This window comes from Notolabrus celidotus, chromosome 10 (assembly GCF_009762535.1).
Source record: "Notolabrus celidotus isolate fNotCel1 chromosome 10, fNotCel1.pri, whole genome shotgun sequence".
Classification (NCBI taxonomy): Eukaryota; Metazoa; Chordata; class Actinopteri; order Labriformes; family Labridae; genus Notolabrus; species Notolabrus celidotus.
In genome coordinates this window covers 15046354-15065516 of record NC_048281.1, presented here as the reverse complement: position 1 = coordinate 15065516, position 19163 = coordinate 15046354, and the positions used below count along the sequence as shown (strand labels likewise).

General features: G+C 38.4%; 1 long non-coding RNA gene across 1 annotated transcript in view; it reads left to right on the top strand.

The window, feature by feature from the left end:
- LOC117819807 overlaps positions 1 to 890 on the top strand; it is a 73069-nt gene extending 72179 nt beyond the window's left edge. Inside the window, exon 4 of the long non-coding RNA XR_004632633.1 lies at positions 429 to 890. This is a non-coding gene — a long non-coding RNA (uncharacterized LOC117819807). The remainder of the gene's footprint in view (positions 1 to 428) is intronic.
- The last annotated feature ends 18273 nt before the right edge of the window (positions 891 to 19163 follow it).

Below are 19163 nucleotides of genomic sequence, written 5' to 3'. Positions count from 1 at the left end.
CTCGTGTCCTGAGCGCTGGAATAATGTAAGAGCACTGGTGTGTTGCTGCTGCGGCTGGGGGAGCGTGTTGCCATAAAATATTAATGACTTGGAAGCCCGGCCACATGACAAGATGAATGTAATTGGCCCTCGCAGCTCTATCTGTGCATGTTAATGAGATGGGATGGTATTTAAATCAGTCGCATCCCAGACGCTGTGGCTGCAGCGTGGAAAAGCACAAACAAAGACGCAGAGAGAGAGAGCTCGGATGCAGCCAGATAGATACAGAAAATGTCACTTATTATTCTGCTTTGTGTTCCTGCTGCTTGCATCTCTTTGTGTTGTGATTATTTTTTGTTTGTCTGAGAAGATAATATTTCTTGCTTAGCCTTTGAATGACTCTTGATCATAAGAACAAAAACTAACGTTGAGATTTCTTTGTTTTTCAGGAAGGTAACAGCGAAGTCAAGACACACTTTGGATGAAATCCAGACATAAAGCTGCAGTAAAGGTGTGCACCTGCAAAACACCTGCCCTGCCAAGGTGCTGAGGTCAAGCCCTGCCTGTCAGCAGCAGTCTGGAACAAAGCTGTATTCTCTGAAACAAAATGTGACCACCTCAGGAGAAAACACAGGGCTATGGTTACAGCAGACAACAGCTTGAGTCTGCTCTCCCAGGGGAGCAGGACTTGGGAAATTGAAGCAGGTACAAATAAGATAACCTGAACCTTAAAGAGATAGAAGGCAAGCTTAAATGTGTTTTAGAGACTGAGTAGGTGTTGATGCTTGTTTAGGTGTGTTTTTTTAGATTTCTGTAAAACTGGATGAATAAAAAAAAAAGCAGCAGATGGGAAGCTGTGTCTCTTTACTCTCATTCTCCGGACACCTTTGATGTTACTACACTGTGGTCATCCTCAGCACCACCTCATAAAAATGCACTCACGTCCACGTGACTCTGGGTGGACAAAGGTGTGATGATGAATCAAAGCCCCGGTGTGTTAGACAAAAAAAGTCTCAGCATCCTGTGTTTGTATCTGTGTGTGATCATGTGTGTGTGTTTGGTGCAGACAGGGAGAGACCTGACGCCAAAGGGGTGGGGGAAGTGCAGGCAGGAGGACAGATGGTCTCCCTCATGGTGGCTGAAATAAAAGAGGGAATTAGAGGACTCCAAGGTGTACACTCTGACGGCAATTACAGCAAATAGATTGGAAGTGGACCTGCAGGCACCCGGGGAGGCTGCTCTGCAGGGGTGAGCTCCACCTCACCGCATCTGGTTCGCACACCCTGAAACACTAACACACACACACACACACACACACACACACACACACACACACACACACACACACACACACACACTCACACACTCTGTCTCTCCTCTGACCATTAACATACCAGAGAATAAGTGTCAAAACATAAAAAAATGAGAATAAACTTCATGTGCGCTGTAGAGTTTGAAATGGATTTCTATATTAGCATTTTTTTCTCAGTTCGGATCTGTGTGTGAAGGATTTGCAAAACCAATTTCAGACATCCCTGCGAGCTGTTTTGGTTAGTTATTCCACCGCCTGCAGGAGTTTGAAAACAGTCAATTATTTTTGTCTTGCTCGCTTCCGCACATTGATTCTCAAACGATTTTCACTGCCCCTCCAAGTAAGGATATGCAGCAATTGAATTAAATAAGCCCGCCCAATCGATATAAAACACGTAACACATCCACGCTCCTCTTTCATAGCCTGTGGAAACCGAAAATTCATTGCAGATGAAAATGCAAACAAACTCAAAGATACTTTTATAGATCTATGAAGGCTGTTATGAAGTTTATGGATACCCATCAAATATTTTGAATATAAAATACTTAATGCATAACTTCTGGCAATATTTGTGCACTGAAATTTCTGACAGAATTTGAGCCGCTGTCTTTCTTCCTCTGAAGATATGTAGAGCAGTAAGGATCAGTGGATGATATTAGCTTTGCCCTGTGGCTGAACAAATGAAATTCCATTTAGAGAATGTGTCTCTAACCCCAAAACCTTGTGTTCCCATCAATGTATAAATGATAAAGACGCAGTCTAATGAAACAAAAGGCTCCCTGCCAAAGTCGCCCATAAAAATAACATTTGGGTGAGAGAGACCTAAAGCTTATCCATTAACCTCAGAAGAGTGTCTCTACTCACACTCCAACTGTACAGTCTGCAGTGCCAAAGACACTGAAATACACACCAGGCTACAGTAATGAAAGCTTAAGTCATTCAAGTGCATGCACCACTTTATACTTTAGTGATTAATTCAACTCATAAGAGAGATGTAGTGTGCAGAAATTACTCAATATCAACATTCAGGGAGATGCATTTTAAGGAGATCTCTTGATCGGGGGCTTTAAAAACAGATGTGGAAACACTGCAGAAAATAGATACCACAGAGGTTCCTTTGGCTACAGAGCAAACTTGTGCACTGTTATCGACCTCATCTATTTCCATGGAGATTTACGCACCAGGCTTAAAACAAAATGAGAAATCAGGTTTGTATTGTATACAATGTAAATAAGGCCGACTTTTGGCCTATGAGTTATGGCCTCCAGAACTGGCTGCTTTCCCTTGTTGCATATATTCATGAACAGTAAATCACTGGCTTCTGGAAAAACAAAAAGAAAAAAGAAACCAATGCATAAAAGATAATTAGGCAGTGAACATGTGTAACCAATCAAAAAGTTTGTATGAGTTTAGTTATTTTTACCCACATTATAAGAGGGGAAAACTCAGAGCAACAAATAAAACATGTTTCATGGCGGTAAAAGTCCTTTGCTTGCAAAACTAAATTGTTTAATTGATGCTCGACTGAATAAAAACACATAAATAACAATTAACAATTTTAAGAATGGCTTTATTCTTACATGCAGGAATGATGGAAATCACATTAGCTCTACCCTTAGTGAAGGATATGAGCTAAAGGAATAATAGAAAAATGTATATCAGACTTGAGACGTAGAGGAGGCTCATCGTGACATACAGTTATTTTCATGGAGGATAATCAAGGACTGTCTTTAATATAGAAGTAACCAGAAAAACAAAAACCCAGACAAAAACAAGATCATGTTGTCAATCAGAGATATTGTTTCCAGAACCGTGGTAAACTCTGACCCAGTTACTCCTATTAAAGCTTTGATTATGATTCGATCAAATCTCTAATAAGAAGGAAAAAGGGAGTTCAACATAGGATGACATCAATCTTGGATTTGATCCAGATAAAGCCTCCAGTTTGTGTTGTTTTAAACTTTTGAGAAGGGTTGGGATAACTCTGATCCAAGTATGTATTTTCCTGATCCCAGAAGAGAGGGCTGGATTCAGGCTGGATTAGAGGAGGAAAGCAGGATCAAACTTTTAAGTAGGTCAAAAAACTCCTTGACAGTGATTTGATGTTTTACTACTTTGCTCTGAGACTGCTGCTTTGTCACCATGAAGTCATAGATGAGGTAAACTTTTGGATTGTGGAAATAATGAATGATTTTACCCTCATAAAGTGTTTTACCAAATAGTTATTGATATGTACAAATAAGATTCAATTTATACTGGGAAGATCTTTCATGTCGAGTGGAATTCAGTGTCCCCTGTGAACAAAGTATTTCCCATGAAGTCTCATTTAGAGCTCTGCTAATCCAGATTTGGTCAAGTTTCTATCTGGATCAGGTTGAGGGAATTTTAGTAAACTGGATTATTTGATCCTAAATAACAAAAACTTAGATTTCCAGTTCTTATCTAGTGTCAACCTTTTGAACCGCCAGGCACAGGAAATGTTTAATTCCCTTCTGTTGATGATGCTTTATCATGTATTTATGCTAATCATATGGGCACCAGATGTATTACCTCTGTATATTACATAATTTAGGATAAAGACAAAATGCAAGAAGCAAAGAACTTTCGATTTCACATTATTGAAGATTTAGAAGTGATTTAATCTTCAGGATAAAAACACAGCATCAGAGTCAACATGATTGAAAGCATTCTGTGCGAGAGCATGTGTTTAAATTATTAAAATATGCCTTAATGTCTCTTACTAAACATATTTCAACCACCTCAGGTGAGCTCAGGTCGTTTTAATCTTTCACCTAAGGAAGAACAAGATTCTAAAAAGTACTGCAGATGTTTCATGTTTCTATTATGCTTATGACTTTTACACAAAACACATCATCACCTTATCAAAGCAGGTTAGCATTGTTTTAATGTTAGTACCAACTCCATCTTTCATCTGTATTCATCTTCACTCTGTTCCTCAGTACCTGTTCATCTCAGTCTATTTTTTAAAGGACAATCTGGAGAATTCTGTTCTGCTTATGTTGGATGAAAAGTCTCCAAATGAAATCAGTTGAACTCACCAGTAATCGTGAATCACGGACAATACTCTCTAAATAAGCAAATCTGTAGATATCCAATAATTAAATCTATCATATATCTATCACAGGCTAAACATTGAAATCACAGAAAAACCTTAACTTGTGTATTCTTGCAGTCATATGTGTTGCTGCTATTTTATTTGTATTTATTAATTTATTTCAGCTTAGCAAAGTCCATCAAAATCTTCCATCAAAAGAAGCACATACTTTGATTTCATGCTGATTGTATCCCTCAATCAAAGTCTGCAACAAAGCAAACTATTTTGATTTGGCCCCTCTCGAGGAGTTCAGCCTCTCCTCTCCCACAGGTTTGTTTGTTTGTAGTTCCTGCTGGTCATATGGGATTGTACTGCTGCTGGACAAACAGCAGCTGCAGGAAACTCTCCTCCTGACAGGGCAAACATGCTCTGCTCATGTGGTTACTGAAACAAAAACATACTTTAGCAGCGAGTCAGACAACCTCATTTATCTAATGTCATTGTATTTCTTAAATTAAATTAAGCCTATAACCTCACCCAGCTTGTGCCAACTACAACTGAATCTCTCTATTTTAGTAACATAGTTCTGCAAAGCACATGGGCCTAAGCAAAGAATTGTTAACCAGTTGTATGAATCTGTGCAACCAAGAGTAATAATATATCTTATTGAGCTGATAGTTTACTTACAGTATACACAGATGATGCTGTTTCTGCATTAATTACTTGTGATCACAGACAGATTAATGTTTTGCAATCAGCAAACACACAAGACACAGGCTTACTAAATGTAGCAGTCTATCTACCTTTGTCTTCAATGCAATCATAAAAACATTTAATGAAATGAAAGTAAATGTTATCAGATATTTGAAGTCTTTAAAGAACTATTCAATATCCTCTGTGAATGATTTTAATAGAGTGAGTCATATTTCAGGTGGCCTGCTTTTCAGATTGTATCACCGCTCAACATTTGTCACCTGTCAAATTATTTTCCCCCCGCATGTCATGTTCATTTGTCAAAAACAGCGTTGTTCAAAGTTGCCCACTGCTTCCCGTCCAACCAAATCAGATTTGGGGAAGGAGGTTTATTTGGATGTCATATTTATGGTAATGTTAGAATAATAAAATTGTGCAGGATTCTAAATGCCATTTATCTAAGTCTCTATGTATTTAAGCAAATATGAGGACTAATGACTGGACCAGAAAGTGAGCATGAGCAGCTGAATTGTTCAGTGAGAACATATTTAATCAGTATCCAGAATAGATGCAGTGATTCTGCAGAAACAGATGCTGCAGATATCAAATTAATATGAGTCTGTTGCACAAAAATAAGAAAGAAAACAAAGGTAAAAGGTAAAGGTAAAAACAAATAAATAGATAATGAAATAATTACATTTCAAAGTGTGAAAGCTGGATTTCTCAACTTCTCAACTTTAATTGGAGCTGGACATGGCTGGAGTCCAGACCACCAGAGGCTACAAACAATCCCAATGTGGAGACTTACTACTGCCTCCTTCCAGGGTTCTAACACTTTAATATTTCTGCAGCGTCTGATCAATGCCAGAGAAAAACCATTTCTTATCATTCTTCCAGCTACTTAGAGCCACGTCTGAATTACGGCCGGTGTATCCGATGCACATTTATTCTTCCCTCCTGACAGCTTTATGGAACTCATTATCCGCTTTGTGGCCATGGCTGTGAATGGAGGACCTGTGGGGGTTTTATGTGTAGCCAGTAGCTCCTCCACTGACCACATTTAATGTCCTCTCAGAAACAAAAAAATAGGCGGGTCGAGTTGGAGGGGGGTGAGGGGAATCCAGGCTCTGCTTACACACAGAGTGCCAGTGTTGGATCTGTTGATGTGAGGGCGAGGGAGCGCAGTTTTTATTTACCTCAGGTGCAGCGGCTCATTATAATGGTGTTAATGAGGAGCAGATGTAGCTGAGTGATGAAGAAGCAGGAGGAGGAAGGGGAGAGGGGGGTGCCCATAGGAGCGAGGTGTGGCCTGTCCAGGGCGAGCCTACATGGAGGTCCTGTCCAGGGATTTCTGAATCCCCCCCCTCTCGCTACAAGCAATCCAACCGCGCTTCATGTGTTAATATCTACTCAGCAAGTGCTATTAGCAAACAGTGAAAACTGCAGAGTACAGTGATTTAGTGAGGCCTGCTCAGTGTTGGCTGAGCTAAAAGGTTACTGGGATATTACTGGAGTCATGAATGAGTTAGAATTGTGAGGAACCATCTCGTTTAAGTTCTCTCAATTAGGTTGTTCAGACTTTTCATTGGTCTTCAAGTCTTGTAGTGTTTTATTGACTTTTGACTTTCTTTTTTGTATTTTATTAAGTCCCAATAATTGGTCAAAATACAGGAGGCCTTCCTGTTTCACCTACCTGAATTTTAGGCAGCACAGCGGCACAGACAAATGGTAAACTCTTATTGTATTGTAGAGTTTTGTGTTACAGTTCAGAGTTGAGAAGTGTTTGGTTTTTTCCAATGTCCATCTTGACAAACATGCTCAAAAAAAAAAAACATAACCCCAACAGTAAAAAAAAACCAAAACATGCTCAATGACAGGGTCTGCAAAGGGAAGAGTTAGCTATGCTAAGATTGAGTACTGTCTATTATTGAAGTTAGCATTAGCATTAGTTGAAACCAATGTACATGGATTAAATGTAGGAATACACAATATATATACAGGTCTGCTAAAATGTTTGTCAATAATGGGAACATTTTACTATTATATTACAATAATGCAACATTATCCAGTAAAAACAGCCTATAAAAGCTGCTTTCATATACTTATAAACAAGTGTTCACATTCCGCTACAGTGGGTGGAGCTATGCGATCTGTCATTACCATAGACTGTATAAAATATGGACGTAGTATCCGTGACATCACCCATCTGTTCCTGAGCGCTGTTTTGAAGCCAATCGACGGCGGCAGCCATATTGGAAATGCGGAATTCAACCAGTCATAGTGTGACTTAAAGAGGCGGAGTTTGAGCCTCCTAGCCAACAGCTATGTGTTCCCGACTGGGAGTCAAGTCAGTCAAGTCCTTATTTGGGCAAAAACTCGTAATCTTAATATCTTCTGATGTGTGTGTACATACATAGAAGAAGAGTTCGCAGTCACAACAAGCTGATGGAAAGAAAAAATAGTGTCGCACCCATTTGTTTGGTTTTTTTTCACAGTTTGAGGATAACATGATTGAAATGTGCAGAATCTGTGCTGTATGTAATCTAAGAGGAGGAAAAAAGTTCTTTATATTTAACATAACAAGTCTTTAAATTCACCTGGAAAGTCATCACAACGGAGATGTATTGAAGGAAAGCAAAGCAGCAGTAGCCGCGGCTAGTATTATCCCCAAAAAAGGGGAGGGCCATAGTGCTGAAGGTTGTTTTTAAATAAGTGTGACTCACAGTGAGGGGTCGGTAGACTATATCGAAAAGCATTACAGTTTGGGCTGAAAATGACAACAGCGAAAACGAAATGTACAGATTTTCAATGTGTTTTTTCTCCTTGAAGTGCCTGTCATTGTTAGTGCCATGTCACAGTGATTCGGTCTTTATATTTATGTTGTCAAATCCCATGAAAGAAACAAAACAGAACAATCAATCATCTTCAGACCAACTTGTAAAGTTCAAAGCCTAAGATAGCCACTATCCCTGTCATAGCACAGCAACGTCAACAATAAACTATTAAAACACAGGAATGAGCCACAACAGATCTGACTTACTGTTTCATGTTCTTTATCATTACACTGTAGTTTATTCCAAGTCAATATCATACACACAGTCCCACTGATTGAAATATTCACTACAGTGAATCCCCAGCTTGAAATGCACAATGTAACCCTGATTAAATCACGTTAGCTTCAACTACATTGCCCAACAGTCCCAACAGATAATTTAGAGTTATAGAAATAAAGCTTTAGAGATATTTTACATTTAAATTTACAACTCCTGCTCCAAAGCATAAAGTGTATCAATACGCAGCTGAAAATAGTCCGCAATAAATCTACTATTAACCCATGTTTGTTTGACGTGATCAAAACTCCATTGCCTTGTATCCTGCCTCTTAGAAATTAGAATTTGCACATTAATATTAAAAGATAAATTTGGAGCTGTTTTTTAATGATTAATATCCTCTGAGCTAACGACTGTGCTTTGAGTAGATTGCATTGTTTATTTGTTTATTTAAATTAGTCTTAGTTTATCAGTAAGGTTAAATCAAAGCTGTTGGATTTAAGGCATGTGCATTCATTAAATATCCCTTAAAGAATCTGGCGTCAAATCATTATTGCCATCAGTGTCAGAGCAATGACTGTTTAGAGTAAAATACCCAGACTTTGTCATTTTTCTGCACTAAAAACAACATAGTTTCATAAATCTGTGATATTGCTGTTTATCTGTTCCTAAGTGTCTCCCTTGGATCCTGCTGCAGAAAGAAATCTAAACCTCTGTTAGTGGCCAGCCCTTTTCTACTGCTGACAATGAAACAGCCTCAGCTTTGAGTTTGCCATTGTGACTTTCTCCTCTGACTGAGCCCTGGCAGTAATGATCTCTGTGAGCCCTCCGTGCATGCCAATGGTGGGCCATAACAGTCTTTATTCACCATGAAACCTCCACTGGGAGCATCTCGCTCGTCCCCGGGACAACAATGCTGGCAGCCGAGCCCACAGTCAGCCGGCTCGTCTTTTTACGTTTTTATGGGCTTGGCCTTCCCCCTGCTATTGAGGCAAATGTAGGCCATCAAACAAAACAATTTATGACCACGGCTAGATTTGACCTTGGGCCTCCTGAAATGCCATTGCCCTCAGAAAATGCAGAGACCCTTTGAAGGGAAGGATGTTGTCTCCCTGCTGGTTCTCTTTGTTTTTGTGCTTTTTTCATTGTGATTGGCATTACATGGGAACATTTCAGCTAGAAAATGTGCATATTGGATTTTGTTCCTTGTCACTGCACATGGTGGATCCTGGTTGAAAAGCTTGTATAAAGTATGAAATTTTAGGATCTAAACTTGCACATTAGAGGTAATAGTGTTGTCCTACATGCCTGCGGCTAAGACTGGCTGTTTTTTTACTGCCTGACCTCAAACATTTCTGCTCTTCTGTTTTTTTAAGACACTGATGCAATACAGTGACCTGGTCGACTTTTCCCCTTCTGCTTTGTGAGCAGAGCCGCAGGGAATTCCTTATTTACTGCAGGGGTGTGCCTCGCCTTGTCTTCATTCACCAGCACATGTTAGATATCTGTCTCTCGGCCAAGCGCAAAGCTTCAGTTGTTTATGGCTTAGGTTGTTTATGGCTCATCCTTTCTAGGAAACCCCCAAGCTGCTGATTGTGTCACTCTGGATTTTGCAGTTTTTGCTCCTCTCTGCCAGCTGCCACAGCTCTGGTTTGGTTTTATTCGTCATAAAACATCCTTAACAGTACAAACAAGTCCAGATATTTTCAAAAAGACACAATTTAATCCAAATCAAAACATGGACACTCAAGACCTTCTATAAAGGAACATTTTTCTTCTCTTTTTTCCTTATTTATTCTACCGTGCAAAAGTTTTATAATAACACAGATAATAGACAATACAAAACATAGAAAACATGAGGTTTGAGGACAGGAATTACAAAATAACAGACAATGTGATAGCAGAAATCAAGTAAAGAAGAAAAAAAAGGAGGAAATGAAGTTTGTTTTGTTTGCTTTAGTTTAAATGAAAGCAAACTCTCTCTCTCCTTTGAATATGTGTTCACATGTTTGCTTGTTTTTGTATTTGCAGTAGAGAGTGACCAAGAAGCATGAATGATACCAGATGAAAGCAGGGCTCTCCATCTCTGTATGTTATATGGATTCTTCTCACGCATTTCCCTCTGAGACGAGGGCTTCAGTAATCTGTATCCTTTAGTGAGAGAACCCCATGGAGATGCATTAAAGAGATAAATTGGTATCATCCCCAGCGTGACAGACTCCTCATCTGTCTCTGCTCGCCTCCATTGATCACAATTTATTTTATTTGTGTTGTTTCATTATTAGGCGGAAGAAAAGCATTACATTAATAAAGGCCTGATTATAAAGTTAAACAGAAATGCTATACTGTTACACAGGAAGCCGAGGTTAAAGTACCAGGCTCCGACATGCTGCTCTTGTATCTTCTTACACAATAAACTGAGATCAGAGGCGGCACTGATCATTCACAGTAAGTCTAATTCATTTCCCAACGATTATCGGCTCTCCTGGACTGGACACACTTCTCTAAATAGATCACTTAAATCCTGCATTTCCCAGAAGTACTGCAATGTCTTAGACAAAGTACTGACACTAACAGTCATTTTGCTGAGGCATGACAAGTGAGACTTGATTGGGTTTGATGTTGTGTCCGGTTGTATTGTCAGGTGTGTGAGTGATCATATTCTTGCATTGATAATTGTATAACAACTAGGGATATGCATGTTTTGTCAACTGAATGATTAAATGTCGTTATTGTTGGCCCAGAATGATGGCATATGTTGACCTAAGCTGTAGCTCCAATTAATGGCTACAGAGCTTTCATACTCTGCTAGCCAGATGTAAACTAGCACAGATGACAGACTGACATCTTGTAGTGCAGTCTAGTTTGGTTATATTTTGATTTATCAAACAGAGATAAAGTTGTATGTAGGCAGTTTGTAGTTAAACTGGCATATAAACACTCGACTGAAGCAATGTATGACCGGCACAGACATGTGGATGCCATCAGGGAAGATAACGGCCGGTGGTGCTAGCTCTGCTAAGGTTAGCCTCCCTCGCCAAACCAAGTTGACATTGTTCACTTGCACTTTAACCAAGGTTCAAGGTACTCTATTGTCATTTCATGTTTACACATGAAAACTAAATTTGTCCTCAGGACCAGCAGCAGACATAGGCAATAATCCCATAATAACTTAAATCCTGTGTTTAGCCGTGTTGAATAAATTGCTCCTAATTTTGACTGTTTTCTTAATGGCATCACTAATAATTCAGTTGTATAAGCTACTGTGGTTATACTTGCACTTAATGTGTTTTTTTAATGACTGAGAAACAGAAAAACACTTAAAAGCTTCTGTGAGGAACTGTTAGTTTGTGTTGAATTTGGTGATCCCTGTGAACAAATTGTCACATCGTTTACACACTATCAAATGTACAAGTATTCTATTCTAATTAGAAAAGGCAGCCCCATTCAGCTCTGTTTTTACTTACAAAGTTATCACTACATTTTTTGGTAAAAAATAGTAATCAAAGACCAGACCAAACTAGAAGTGGTCTGTGTGCTGTAAACTTTTGCATCTGACGCCTGCTGACTAACAGCAACCAAAGGCATTGAAACGTTTTTGTTGAAATAATCACTCTTACTTATTGTGGGGTTTATTTTTTAGGTTATGTGGTGGCAACAGTTAAAACATTTTTTGTCCTTGCCAGTGAAAAAAACCTTCTACGTAGTATCCGTGACGTCACCCATCAGTTTCTGAAGCGCTGTTTTGAGGCCAATCGTTGGCGGGAGTCATATTGCTGCTGTCCAGTGATTGAGACGTAAAGAGGCGGGCTTTGAGCCTCCTAGCTAACAGCTACAGTGTTCCCGCCTGTCAATCAAGTCAGCTGTGCCTCTCATTGGAAGACTCGTAATTTCAATATCTTCAAAATTGCCACGTTAGAAAAAATTCACCCCCCTGTACAGTGTGTGACGACCGAGAAATGAGCTATCCAGACTACACTGGTCTTTAGCACCACGCAGTAAACATGTTTATTTCTGCTGTAAAGATTGTGTTTTATGAATTGGTGTGTATGTGGTTTCCGGTACTTCCGGAGCCAGCCTCAAGCGGATCCTTGATGAATTGCAGTTTTTAGCACTTCCGCATTGGACTCATATTTTAAGACCGGAGGTTGCTGCTTGGCTATAACATCATATTTTACGGACAGCATCTAGGATCCTACGTCAAATTGCTAAGCACAATAAACCAATATAATGCATGTTGCACTCACTGTGATGATGTGTTAATTCAGGGATGTCTATTTACTCATTCTTGCTGTTCACACTCACTGCTTACCGCAGGCAAAATAGACCCTCCGGACGAACAATCTGCGCCTGCATCCAGTTATATATATAGTCCCCGGTTCAAGGTACTGAAACAGTCTTGGGGTTCACTTCAAAGGTGGAGAGACAGCTACTTTCAAAATGGATCATTCTTATGTAAAAGGAGCAAATTAACTAAATTGCAGGTAGATTTTAGTGGAGCATGAGGTTTATAATTATATAAAAAGGAAAGATTTCATGTAAAGAAGAAATTTAAATTGTACTTAAGTTCATGAAGTTCGGCAGCACCACTGGGTATATTTCATTTGGAGGAACAAGGCGAGTTCAGAACAGTTATGTGACTCCTTATTGAGTGGATAATGTGATAAAACAATATATCAACAGTGGATACTGAAATGTCATTCAACAAGGGTTCCCTGAAACAACAACAAAACATATCACAGTTATCTGAACAGTTCATGCAAAGAGGGTAGCAACTGTTGATCCTAATGTTTCAGTTGAGCTATAACTCACAACACAGCACAGTATTTTACACCTCACAGTAATTCAGCTGTCATGTTAAAGTTATTGCAACTGTGTTTCAATCCTGCTCTTACCAGAGAACAGTGCAGAAAAGAATAGTCACAGATCAGAGAAGAATCTCTCAGGTGAGATCTAAGAGGTTTTAAAAACAGCTTGTTCTGTTGTCTGCACCCCTGAATACTTCCTCTGAGAAATGTATTGATCTATGCTCTTAACAAGAACAAAACATGTGTTCATTAGTAATCTTGAAAAATTACAGAAGTTAATGATATTGATTGCATTAATGTTGGACCCCGGCACGTCTGGCTCAGGTCACAGAGAAATAAAGCAGCCAGTAAAAACACAGTGGTTCAGGGCCAGGCCTTGTGCTGTGTGCTTTAACTGTATGTTACTGAGGTGATGTGGTAATGTGCTGACAGCACAATATTTCAACACCATTTTAGTGAAGCCTAACTTAATAATAATAATAATAATTTTCCTTATGAGCCTGAACAATTTACCATAAACACTATTAGCCTCAGAAACCTAGGTTTGGACTTATTTCTGAACAGTTTGAGTGCCAATCTGGCATGAGTGAACAGGTTGCCTTGACCTTACCTAGTAAAACATCCTATTTGAAGTAAACTACTACATACTTCATTGTTGACACTGGAAGACTTAAAAAAAAAAGTGGATTACTGCATAAAGAAATATTAAAAGATATTACGAGCACTCAGTGCATTTTGGTGAGCATTGAGGGGTAAACCTGAAAATACGAAAGATAATTGATAGGTCACTCTAGCTGACTGAGGGTTAAGAATATGACCTAAACAAGTAAACAAGTTCTAGTCAATTCAAAACTTTGAGAAGATATGAGAAAGTCATGGCGTCTGAGATTTGATACTCACTTCTTTTGCTTTTGACCTAATGTGGGAAAAGCTGCTCCTAAAGTTAATTAAAAACCTGGCTGTGAAGGAAAAACCAGATTACTGGCATACACATGGACATTACAGCCAGGATCAGTCTTAAAGCAACATTCTCTACTGTATGCAAATATGTTGTTTTTTTGGGGTGTTTGAATAGCAAAATATCCTAAAAATAAGGTTGAAAGATATAAAAAGTAGAATAAAATGAAAAGAAGATTTATGCAAATATTAAAAAATATAAATATAACTCAATTTAGAAGGAAGTTTCAAGTATTGTGTGATGGCTTAGATGTGCTAAGGCTGCAAAGATGCAAGTTAAGTTGCAGTTTAGAAAATTCTCTGCGCAGATTAAGACTTGTAGGAAACTGTAATGTTGGATAACTTTAGTCAACGCCTTTTAAAAATGTTCTTAATTTAAAACTAATTAAAAAAACCTCCACATCATCGCCTAATGATCATCCCGTCAGAGGTTTCAGTGGTCACTTCCCTCTCATAGCAACTTGTTTAGTGGCTCACTTTGATGATCCCATGGAAAATTACACATTCATGCCGTGCCACACAGGGCTCACCACGTCAACAACTCCCACTGAATATACTTTATATTCCTTTTAACTGCAAATAAAAAGGGTTGTTTGGAATATTTTCCTCATTCTCAAATCACAGAAAACAAGTCAGTTGGAGTCATTTGAGCTAAATAAACTCAGTAGTGCATCATGAAGTAATGGTAACGTGCCCTGTGAGGTTTAGCTGTGAGTGTGCAGTAGCCTCAGTGTGACAGAACTAGACTGGGCTGCTCTGGATGCCCATGTCATGTTCTGCTCCACACCCTCATACAGCAGCAGCTCCTGGTAAGGTTATTTTTACTTGGGCACCTGGAGGTGTTGCAGACCTGCTCCGGCCTGCACATTTCTTCTCCCTCAGCACAATCAGGTGTGAGAGCGAGTGATCTTCATTCCCTGCAATTAAGATTCTGCCTTCATCTTCTCCTGGTACACAATTACTGCTCCGCTGCTGTTTGCTCTAATTGCTCTTTCTGCAGGGATTGGTGGGGAGCCAGTGATTGTGATGGGTTGGGGATTATCTCCTTTCCTTTACTCCTGCCCCTTAAAAAAATCATTTGTAAACTCCCCGGTGTAATTACCGAGCCTCATGATTAATTGTCTATTGAAATTAGTGCAGGCCTTGCTTTCATTTTTACTGCAACGAATATTAATTGATGTTAACTCTCCCCTTTTCTTTTTTTTACCCTTTTGCTACAACACGTCTTTTGAATATTCATTGTGGTCTTGAAAAATGGGCACAAGCCAGTACCTTTAGAAGAGGAACTGACACTTGGCTATCATAAAAAAATACATATCTGGAATTAAAAGATGTGTTTGAGGCCATAAATAATACTCACAGGAGGTCGTCAGGTGAAGAAAGCGAGCTCTTATTTAAATCACGTCTCATCTGTTAGTCCAGAGGTGTCAGGGAATATGCAAAGCAGCTTCTCAGCTTTTGTTTTTCCTACGGGGCGGGAAAAAAAGACACATTTAATTCAGTGTATATTTGCTTAACCCGTGTGCAAAATGACAAGTTGAATAAGTGCCATGTAATCACATTCAGAATATTGTCATACAATAATGTATAGAAGACAATGTCACCTTGAATAAAGCATCCAGCAGGAGAATACATTTGGGTAATAATATGGAAATTCACACTAAGGTCTGAATCAGATTCACATTAGAATATCTTCATATTCTATCAAGTAGGAAACACTTTCATTGGCAGACGCTGACAGACAACCACTTCACATGTTTGAAATTAATATAAAGTGTGTACGTATATAAACTTATGGTCAAAGTAACATCATCAAAATGTGTATAATCACATATTTGTTGAGTTCATATGTTCAGACACGTTTACTTTTAATGCCTCACAACTAAAAGAAACATTCACCCCAAAAAAATATTATTGATTTGATTTAGAAGCTTCACAAGTTCAAGAGTGCTTTGTAGTGGAAAAAAACATGATAAAACCAGTTAACAAATGTTGATAATGGGGCGCTGGTGGCCTAGCGGTCTAAGCACCCCACATACAGAGGCTACAGTCCTCATTGCAGGGGTCGTCGGTTTGATTCCCCGCCGGTCGACCATATCCTGCATGTCTTCCCCCTCTCTCTACTCTCCACATTTCCTGTCTCTCTTCAGCTGTCCTATATAATAAAGGCAAAAAGGCCAAAAATATATCTATAAAAAAAAATGTTGATAATGATCTGATTGAATGACCTCAAATTTGACAAGTTCTACCTCTTCTTTACACATTTTTCCATTGAATCCCTAATCAAAAGCCATATCATCAGTTTTTATTTTCATATAAAACTAAAATTATAATAAGTTGTTCTTACAAAGTTATAATCTTGTGCACACAAGATTATAACTTGTTCCCACAATATAACTTCTAAGATAATGATCCTGTGCTTGTAGAGTTATAACTTGCTTCCACAAGATAAAAACTAATTCCCACAAGATAATTATCTTGTGAGAATTTTGAAACTTTTTCACACAAGATTCAACTTGTAAGATTGTATCTTGTGCACACCATATTAAAATAATCATATGTCTTCACAAGGTAGTAATCAGTTTCCTGTAGAAAAATCTTATAGAAACAAGATTATCTTACAAGAGAGAAACAAGATAGAAACTTGTACCCAAGGGAGAACTATCCTGTTACAAGAATGATAACTTATTCACACTAGATAATCTTCTTGTGTCTTCATAATAATGTTTTGTGAACAAGATAATAAGTTCTGTTCACATTATAGAAGAAAATGATACTTTTAAGGGACTTCAGGAACTCTGTTAATATATGTATGAATGCTGTGTTCTTTTTTTATAGGTAGAGTTTGTTTTATTATATGGTTTTAATATTTACTGTCAATTGTAGCAAAAGCAGCGTTAGTATTTTCCTTCATTTATTTCTGTTTGAGTTATATTTGTTTAAAACTACAGTAGTAAGTTCTTAAAATATATATCTATAAAGTGTTGGCTACTTATTTTTTAACATTTGGGGTATTCACTTTTAGGTAAGACTAGCTTATAAAACCTTTCTCTTTCCCTATATTTACTCACTCTCTCCAGTCAAAGTCCCTCTGCCCTCTTTTCTCTGTGCATGCTCCAAAAAATCCAGTCGACCTTCCTCCCTCCTTACTGAATCCACATTCAGATAAAGGGATCAAACCTGGTAGATCAAACTAATGTCTTCACCCCTTAGTGTCTTTGAACGGCCACTGAATAAAAATCGCAACTGCTGTGAAACGCCTGTGACATAACTTGATCCACGCAGTGACGGCACACACCGCCGCCCGCGCCCTGTAATACATCAGTGCCAGGAAACAGTGGACGTGGAGACGCGCTGATTGAATCAGAGCCGGTGGATTCTCTGAGGAAAATTCATCTATACCAAAGCAACAGCAGCCACACACAAGAATCCCTCAAACTGTGTCTGCAGTAACTCTGTTTTAGCGGTCATTCGTTCAACTTCTTCCTGACTTTGCACACAAATGAGAGAGAGTAAAATATTTTAAAGTCAGTCAGTGTTGCAGGGAACCAAACATCAGTTATTTTTCGTGAATTATAGAAACCAGTCTTGTATAAGTAATTCTGAAGCCACACAGCCACCAATTATGTGTGTTGTATTCACCTTGTAAGCTGATTTGTGAGCACTACTTCATAAAATTAGTACATTTATAATTACAGACATGGCTATGGCTGCACATATATCACCTCTCACCATATTTTTCTAATGCACACATTTGATGTAAAGCTGAAAAACCAGCAACGTATTTTCTGAGCATCAATAACAAAGCATTCATGGCCATCACTCTGTGCTTCTGTCTCCATGTCTCTATGACTCGCCAACAGTTATACATCTCACTACACTGAGACATATTACAGCTCTACCAGGACAAATGACCAATAACTTTGACAAATGACAGTAAAAATTGCTTTGAAGAGAGATAATAGAAGTCAGATTTTCAGATTTGACACCATGTGTTATGGGGTTTGGCGTTTTTAATATAGAATTACATCTATCTCCAATAAAAGTGTGGAACTGAGGTGTTTTGCTTCAGAATTAAGAATAATAAAACTACTTAACCCTCTTGTGATGTTGCAGGTCAAATTGACCATTTTTAAAGTCTATTTTAGGCAATATATGCCTTACAAACCAGCTTAATGCAGCATAAGAATCTGGGCAACTTGTGACAGAAGAGGTGTCGTGTTAATTTATCAACATCACTTCATAAAAACAAAAAACATCAAAATTTAAAATAAAATAAACAAAAATCTTTGTCATGGAAACTATTGTATTTATATTTAGGGCTTTCCAATGTACATTAAAAAAAGTTTTAACATTAATTTAATGAAAATGAGTGAGTTATCCTCATTGAACCATGATCTGTGAGAATTAAAGAACACCAATGGACTAAATCTTGATTTAAGTGGTTAGTAATGGAGTTAAAAATTAGATTTAAAAAATACTGATTGGGATTTTTTGGGGTTGTGACACTTCAGGATAATTGAATATGCCCCGGGTCAAATTGACCCAGGTACATTATTGCTGTTCCAGAGAAACGAACATAACAGGAGGGTTAAAGTCTTGGCTGTGTCACTGAAGTGCAGTTATAATATAGCCCATCTCACGACCCGGAATACAAGTATGCAACACAAAGAGATTACAGAGAAGGATGATCGTCTTTACCCCAAGAAAGATTATAAATGCATAAGAGTTCTTTATGATTTTTTAAAGATGTTTTTTTTTCATGTGGCTGCAGAGACTTCTGCTTCTAAATTTAACATTAGTGTGTTCATTCAGTGAGACAAAGGAGGGGGGATTGTCTGTGCGGTTGATTTTTTTCGCTGCATAGAAGAAATTGAGGCATATCTGGCATAATAAAATGAAAATGTGTCCTTATGGGTAACATTTCTGCTCACATAAGCTGAAATGTTTCAAAAATAAATATTTGTGAAGATCTGCAAAATATCATGGTTCAACGATCCCTTCTTGGATCAGTGGTGGGTGATTGATGGACCGACAGGGATGAGAGCATTAGGGAAATATTTGTGTAGAAATGTTTGTGTACAGTTATCATGGCAGCTACTTTGTGAAATAGAGGATGTCATTAGATGGTGCAGACCACTTCTCATGATATTTACAGCCAATCAGACGGGCTCTAATCACGGCTGTGCTCTATTCATTTGACAGAAAAGTCTCAGTCCTTCTGGCATGGCACCTACAAGGAAGACATTATTAAAACATGATCATTATTGTATCTGCTGAGAGCTTGCATGTTCATGTTTTAAGTTATT